Genomic DNA, 8,852 nt, shown 5'->3' on the forward strand with positions numbered 1-8,852 from the left:
TCCACCTGCCTCTGCCTCCCGAGTGCTGGGATTAAAGGCATGCGCCACCACCGCGCGACAGGACAAGATGTTTTTATTTGTGTATGTGTTTTTTAATTCTACCTTATTTTATTTTATTTTATTTTGGTGTTGGGAAGTTGCACGGGTGGAGGACAGATATAAAAGGACAGGGAGATGAGTGAGATTGGGGTGCGTGCTATGAAATTCACAAAGAACCAATAAAAAGCTAAAAGAAAAAAAAATGTCCAGGACAGTCTCTGGTGAGTGAGACTCAAGGTAATCTCTTAATGTGTAACTCCCTATAAAAACCAAAAGGAAATTACGTACTTTCAAAATATAATGGCACAGAATATGTATTCCAAAGGGGAGAAGTGGGGATTTAGTGAGGAAATACTGGACCAAAGCAAGACTGAAACCGAGTAGAGCAAACATGAAATCCTATAGTTTTATGTCTAACAGTGAAGCGCTTAGAGGGATCCACTCTTCCAGTTTTGCTGCTCGTTAAATACTTCTATTTTGAGGGGACAGTCCCACTCCCTGTATGTCACTCTCCCTGGCAGATGTCTTGCAGCCTGGCATCTCTAGTACCTTGGAATCTCCAACACAAGCTAGGCTTCACTTCCATGGTTTCATGCAGTGGCCTCCTGGAGCCTCTTCCCCTCTTAGGGACTTCACATATGGACTCCCCTGTCACATGCTGCCTGGCTTCTGTGGCTCTCTAAAACCTCGGGGGACGAGGTCACAACCTCTTAGCTCTTACATCCTTCATGACCCTAAAACTAACCCCATGTAGAGGCCATGGCCAAGTTCTACTGCTGGAGATAGACACTAGCCCACTGGACCCATACCTTCAGAAGTTATTGTTGCTCCTTTCTAGGAGCAAAAGGTCCTTGTGTCTTTTTCTTTCACGGGTTGAAAAGTTTATCTGGGTGGGATCTTGCCCTGAAGGCACACCTTATTCAACTGCAGATCACCCCCCCCCCTTTATTTCTTTATCTCTTTCAGCACAAGCCTTGGCTACAGTATTGAATTTCCTGATGCTTTTTTTCTCTTCAAATTATTGTAATTTCTTTCTGTGCCACTTTAAAATTTTTCATTGTAGATCTGCAAAAGTTATTATTAATAATCATGTATCACAGTCAATTTTAGACTGTCTTGAAATTTCCTCTTCCAAAGAAATTAGTCATTTACTTTTTTTTTTACTTTTTAAAAAAAAGATGTATTTATTTATTTCTGTATTTATTTCATGTGAGTACACTTTTGCTGTCTTCAGACACACCAGAAGAGGGCATCAGACCCCCATTACAGATGATTGTAAGCTCTATGTAGTTGCTGGGAATTGAAGTCAGGCCCTCTGGAAGAGCAGTCAGTGCTCTTAACTGCTGAGCCACCTCTCCAGCTCAGTCATTTACTATTAAATGTATCCTCAAGCAAGTTCTTAGGACAAAGGCAGAAAGCAACCACATTTCACAGAATGGTCTCTAGCCAAGATATTGATACTGTTCCCCTCTGAAACTTCTTGGACCTTCACAGTCTATACAGTTCTCAACACTACTGTCTTCTGAGCTTCCACTAGGATATACCTTTATGTTCCTCTTACAGACTTCAATAACTTCCTAGTCTAATGTCACAAAGTCACATTCCTCCCAAACCACATAATCAGGTTCTTCAAAGAAGTATTCCCACTCACAGTAATGACATCTGTCTTAGTTTTCTATTGATGAGAAAAAGCACCATGACTAAGGCAACTCATATTACGAAGAGTTTATTTAGGCTCACTGGGAGGGGTAAGAGTTCATCAACATCACAGCAGGGAAATGTGACAGCAGACAGTTCACTGAAACTGGAGCAGCAAGCTGAGTAGGTTTAAGATGTTCCACAGGCATTAGGGAAAAGAACAAGAACCACCAGGCCTGGGCTTAAGCATCTGAGATATCTATGCTCACCACCACAGTGACACACTTCCTCCAACAAGGCCATCTCTACTGCAACAAGACCATAGCTTCTAACAGTGGCATTCCCTATGGGTCAAGCATTCAAGCACATGAATCTGTGGGGGGAAATATCCATTCCATTCCCTGGCCCCAGTAGGCTTGTAGCCAGGACATAATGCAGGAATGCCTTTCATCCAACTTCAAAAGACCCCATGGTCTACAACAATCTCAACCCTGTCAACATCTCTTCTAAGACTCACAGCAATCTCTTAAGTGTAATCTCCTATAAAATCAAAATAAATAAGGAGATCACTTATTCCCAACATACAATGGCACAAGATATACATTACCATTTTATTAGGGAAAAAAAAGGAAACGAGAAGGAAAGGAAATATAGTGAGGAAATACTGGACCAAAAAAAGACCAAAAACCGGTTGAGCAAATGCCAGACTCTGCATTTCCATATCTCATGCTCAGTGGTTTTCATATCTCCAATTCCATTGTCCTTTGTCGGCTACAACACACTTCTTTCTCTTGGACTGGTCCCAATCCCTGTTATCAGCTTTCTTCAGCAGTTATCCTATGACTCTGGCATCTCTAACATCTTGGAGTCTCCAAGGCAATCCAGGCTTCATCTTCACAACTTCACACAGTAGCATCTCTGGACCTCCATGCAGGGATGCCCTTGACATATACCTGGCCTCAATGGCTTTCCTTAGTTGCTGAGGGATATTACATAAGCCTTTTCTTCTATTCTTGACTCTAAAGCAGAACCATGTGGCTGAAGCTGCCAAGTTCTGTTACTTCCTGGGGCAGGAACATGGTCCCTTGTTCAGTTACATTTTCATCAGCTTTCTGTTTTTGATGGTTTTCTTCACTGTAAAAGTTTGGCTGTCGGGCTGGAGAGATGGCTTAGTGGTTAAGAGCACTGACTGCTTTTCCAAAGGTCCTGAGTTCAAATCCCAGCAACCACATGGTGGCTCACAACCACCCTCTTCTGGTGTGTCTTAAGTCAGCTACAGTATACTTAAGATATAATAAATACATCTTTAAAAAAAAAAAAAGTTTGGCTGTCTTTGAATTCACCCTGTAGACCAGGCTGGCCTTGAACTTAGAGATTCACTAGCCTTCTGAGTGCTAATGAAAGACCCATAAAGTGAGGACTCCCCCACATTCTGACTCAGGAAAGGCGACACCCCAAATCACTCACAAGAAACGGTCTTGATGCAAACTGCAAGAGGACTTTTATTCCAGGCACGCTCTGGGACCCACAGTTGTACATCACACAGAGGTAGAGGACTGTGTGGACTCCAGAGTAGCTGGGGAAGTGGGTATTTAAAGGAAAAAACCACAATTCAAGGGGGGTGGGGAGGGCGTTATTGGAAAATACCAAAAATACCAGTTAAGAGTCACGAGGAGGTGGAAGTCACAAGGAATAATACCTGGTAATTGTGCAGTTACTTCTCAAGACAGTTTCTATGAGCCTCTAACAATAGCATATTTGCATAGCAAGTTCCAGCAATGGTCAGGAAGACCTTTTTTTGAACAAACATTCCCTGAACCCAGGAAGAAGGTGCGTGGAGGAATGTTGCTCTCTGTTTTATGATTAACATGCCTTGTAACATTGAGTCACAAAGGTCACATTCTCAAGCTTGGGCCTAAAGGTCTAGATTTTTTGTTTTTATGTTACACTTTTTTCACTAGGATTATAGGCATGTACCACCACACTTGAACCTAAACTGTTCTTTAATTCCTTTTCACAAGGTGGAAGCTGAGCTGGGTGGGGTCGTGCCCTGAGATCACCACTTCTGTTGTTGGGGGCTGGCTTTGAGTTTCAAAAGCCCACACCATTCTTAAATATCTATCTCTCCCCCCACTCCCCCCTGACACCCTGTAGTTGTCTTAGAACACCTACATTCTTTCAGTCCTGTTTCTGCCTGCCATGCTATCATGTTTCAGCCATGATGGTCATAGACTCACTCTCAGAAACCCTTAGCCCAATAACTCTTTCTTCTATAAGTTGCCTTGGTCATGGTGTCTTAGCACAGTAATAGAAAGTAACTAAGATACCCTCCAACATATAAAATAAATATTTTTTAATAAATTAAAAAACAAATGTAAAGAATACCCAGAAGGGTTTGGTGTACATGAGTTCAATACCAGCCCTTGGGAGGCAGAGGCAGGTGAACTCTATGAATTCTAAGCTAGCATGACCAGGCCTATTAGAGCAAAACCCCAGTTGCTGGTACCAACTTCTGTCTTAGTTAGGGTTTCTATTGCTGTGAAGAGACTCTATGACCACAGCAACTCTTACAAAACAAAAAAACAGTTTCGGAGGTTTAGTGAATTTTTGTCATGGCAGGAAACATGACAGCATACAGACAGGCAGACACAGTGCTGCAGGAGAAGCTGGGAGTGCTATATCCTGATCCACAGGCAGCTGGAAAAGAACTGTGTGCCACTGAGCCTGGGCTCAAGCATCTGAGACCTCAAAGCCCACCTGACAGTGGACACACTTCCTCCAGCAAGGCCACCCCTCCTAACGGTGTCATTCCCTTTGGGCCAAGCATTCAAACACATGAGTCTATGGGAGCTAACCCTATTCAAACCACCACCCAAAGGCACATCTCCCAAGCCTCTTCAAATTGTGTCACCAACCGGGAAACAGGGATGTAAATGCCTGAAAAGATGTGAGACAAGAGCCATATCATTTAACCCACCATGGGGAAAAGGGACCTTATTTAGTTTATATATCCTGATCACAGTCTATCATGAAGAAAAAATCAGGGAAGGAACTCAAGGAGGAACCTAGAAGCAGGAGCTGAAGCTGAGAACGTATAGGAATGATGCTTACTGGCTTTCTTAGTCTGCTTCCTAATACAATCCAGCACCACTTCTCAAACAGCACTGGCAACAGCAGGCTAGACTCTTCCAAAACAATCACCAATCAACAAAATGCTTCACAGACTTGCCTACAGGCCAATCTCATGGGAGTATTTTCTCCATTGAAGATGCCTTTTTTTCAGATGACCCCAGTCTGTGTCAAGTTGACAAAAACATAAGCAGCATGATATGCAAATTAACAAATGCTATATATTATATCAACAGAATGATAGAAAAAAACATATGATTATTTCAATAAAGAAAATAAAACCTACTTGATAAAATTCAATTTATCTGTGTGGTAAAAACCCCTGAAAAATATTATACGTAGAAGAATTATATGATAACATAAAGAAGACTATTACAAATTTATCTAACAACAAAAGAATGGGAAAAATCAAATGCACTTTCTCTAAGATTGGAGACAAAACAAGAGTGTATATACTCAATATATACTTCTAGTATTCTTATTTATGAATACTAAAAGCCCTGGAAGGTCATGAGAAAGAAATGAAAAATATTCAACTTGGAAAAGGTGGTGGTTTGAGAAAAAAATGGCCTCTGTAGGTTTGTAGGAAGTCACACTACTGGAAGGTACAGCATTGTTGGACTGGGTGTGGCCTTGCTAGAGTGGGTGTGGCCTAGTTGGAGCAAGTATGTCACTGGGGGCAAGCTTTGAGGTTTCAGATGCTAAAAGGCACACCCAGTGTGGCAGTCTCTTCTTGTTGCCTACAGATCCAGACACTGACTTCTCAGTTACCTTTCCTGAACCATACATGACACCATGCTTCCCACCATGATGATAATTCTCTGAATTGTAAGCCAGTCCCAATTAAATGTTTTCCTATAGAAGAGTTGCCATGGTCATGGTGTCTCTTCACAGCAGCAGAAACTCTAAGACAAAAAGGAAGGACTAAAATTATCTATGTTTGTAAATAGCATAATTTTATACTTAAAAAAGTAATGTGTGAATACTAACTATACCATCCAAACAGGTGTTAAAGTTGATAAACAAATTTAGTAAAGTTACACAATAAAAGTCAATATACAAAACACAGAAATGTCCTCCTTTTTATCATATTGTTTTCTGTTCTGTGGCTTCCTCCTGGTTGGTCTGGCCCAAAGTCAAACATATAAAATAATTTTTTTTTAATAAATTAAAAAACAAATGTAAAGAATACCCAGAAGGGTTTGGTGTACATGAGTGCAATACCAGCCCTTGGGAGGCAGAGGCAGGGGGACTCTATGAATTCTAAGTCAGCCTGGCATACCGAGTCCCAAGCCAGCCACGGTACACAGTGAATCCAGGAGAAAGAAGACGAAAAGGACATTGAAGCGACGTGTTTTATTTTTAAATGCATACATAATTAAAATCACAGTTTAAACTTTCAGCTTCAAAGTGAGCATCCGTGCAAATAGGAGAAAGGGATTAACAAAGAAAGAAAAGAATGAGACTGTAACTCAGGTAGGGCTTTATTAGTCTATCTTTATTAATCTATCTTAGTCCTGTGAGAAAAATAACTAGTCCAGAAAACATTAGAAAAGCACTCATCTGGTCCTCTCTCCTGCCGGCTACCTGATTTTTGTCAGCCACTTTCCTCCACTACCCTGAACTCTGTGACATCCTCAAGCCAGCCTGAGTTTGCCGATCTCCTTTTCAATAAGCAAAGGCTTTCAACCTTACTCATTGGAACTCACTTTTTATAAACATCAAATGGCTGAGCAAAGGGCTGAGCTGGATATTTGGAATGAGAAAGGAGTGTTCTGTCTGGTTCCTTCTTGGTGCCTCTTCCCTTGTAAGGAATAGAGCGACCGAGCGACCGTGTGGCTATATGCGAACTTCAATGCAACCAAGTTGAATAAGCTTCCCGATCTTTCACTTGCCAGGCAATGCAAAAATCATCACCGATTCTACAAGAATTCAGTACATGGTGGGGAGAGGTCCACTGGGATTAACTTGGAGATTTTCTTGCTCAGTTTGAGTAGGGTCCCAGAAGAAAGACAACTTTACTGAGAGGGGTGGAGGGGAAGAGAGCTGGGCTGGCAGCCTCACTGGCAGTCTCAGAAGTACAGTGTAATGAAGTCAGGAGCAGGTCCAGGCTCTGTGCTGCCTTATGTTGCCCGCCCTGAGGGACCAGACGACATATGCGGGACGGGAGGATTAACAAATACCACACCAAAATCAACGCAAAGGCGTTCACAACATTCATTTCAACTGTGAAAAACAAAACAAAACAAATAACCTGCATATTTCAAGGGATTAGGTATGCTAAATATAGAAAAATCTAAAGAGGTCTTCTCGTGTCTCTTAAGGAAGGATTATATATATTCTGCTGGTTTATCTCTGTGTGTGTGTGTGTGTGTGTGTGTGTGAGAGAGAGAGAGAGAGAGAGAGAGAGAGAGAGAGAGAGAGAGAGAGAGAGTTAAATCAGGGTTTCTCTATATACGCCTGGCTATTCCGGAATTCACTATATATACACCAGGCTGTCTTTCAACTCACAGACATCTACCTGTCTCTGCCTGTCAAATTTGGGGAACAAAGGCTCAGGTTGACCACTTTTTTTCTTTTTGTCCTGCATAGTTCTTATATCTCAAGGACATGTTTTGTGTCATGTTGCTGTTTTGAGCAGCACAAGACATAACACAGGGTCTTGCTGTGAAGCTCAAGCCAGCAGCCTGATGCCATTCTTCTGCCTCAACCTCCTAGAGTCCTGGGATTTGTGGGGTGAGTCATCTCTAGTGGATAATTATAATATTGCTCAGAGACTAGAAAGACAAGTTGCCTTTCCCCTATTTGGGTAATTATCATTTCTTTAAAATATTTACTCATCTATCTGTCTGCCTTTCTATTATTTATGTATCCATCTCCTGTCTGTCTATCTATCTATCTATCTATCTATCTGTCTGTCTATCTATCATCTATCTGTCTATCTATCTATCTATCAATCATCTATCTATCTACCATCTATCTATTTTGTGTAGAGACAGTTGTACCTCTCTAATGGAAAGCTCAGAGGACAACATTAGTGAGTTGGTTCTCTCTGTCTACCTTGAGAGTCCTGGAGTTTGAACACAGGTTATCTATCTAGGCAGCAAATGCCTTTACCTCCTGAGCCACCTCACTAGCCCTAAAATTTATTTTTTATTATTAGTCATTAGATAATTCAGTGTTCGACATCATACATAAGTAGATGATTTGTAGAACTACTGTAAGTTTATACCTGGTTTCTGTAGAAATTCTGATAAAATCTACTTCTTGTGATTCTGCTAAAAGGAAGTATATAGGGCTGGAAAAATAGTTCATCCTAGTTAAGACACTTGCTGCCAAGTGTGCCAACCTGAGATCAATCCCAGGGACCCATACGGTTGAAGGAGAGAACCAACTTCTTTCTGCAAGCTATCCTTTGACTTCCACATGAGCACTATGGCATATACGCTCACACTCTAAATAAACAAACAAACAAATAAATGTAAAAGAAAAGGCATGGCTGGTTTTTTCATAATTGCTCTTGTTGCATTACTTTACTGGGTAAGTTCTCAACAGGAAAGAGCTTCTATTTGGTCCACAGCTGATAACAAATGCCCCGCCTATGATTCTATGCCCCTGATGACTGCCGACGCTATGAATGGACTAGCCTCTGCCCCTGCACACTTTCAACCTTGTTTGTTTTTTATTGGTGCATCTGGGTCAGGTGCCACAGAACATTTGTTGATTTGGTTTTTTAAATGAATTAGTTAATTAATTGAAAAAATAAATATGTGTGTGTGTGTGTGTGTGTGTGTGTGTGTGTGTATCTACTTGAGTTAAATCTATAGGCCAGGGTCCATGTAGGCCAGAGGGTACTGTATCCCCTGGAATTGGAGTCATAGGTGGTTATGAACTGCCCGCTGTGGGCATTGGGAATTGAACCCCTCTGCTAAACAATACTTGTTTTTATCCCAAGCCATCTCTCCAGCACCTACATTTCTTTTTTTTTTTTTTTTTAAAGATTTATTTATTTATTTATTATATGTAAGTACACTGCAGCTGTCTTC

Source organism: Mus pahari, chromosome 13 (genome assembly GCF_900095145.1).
Source record: "Mus pahari chromosome 13, PAHARI_EIJ_v1.1, whole genome shotgun sequence".
Taxonomy (NCBI): domain Eukaryota; kingdom Metazoa; phylum Chordata; class Mammalia; order Rodentia; family Muridae; genus Mus; species Mus pahari.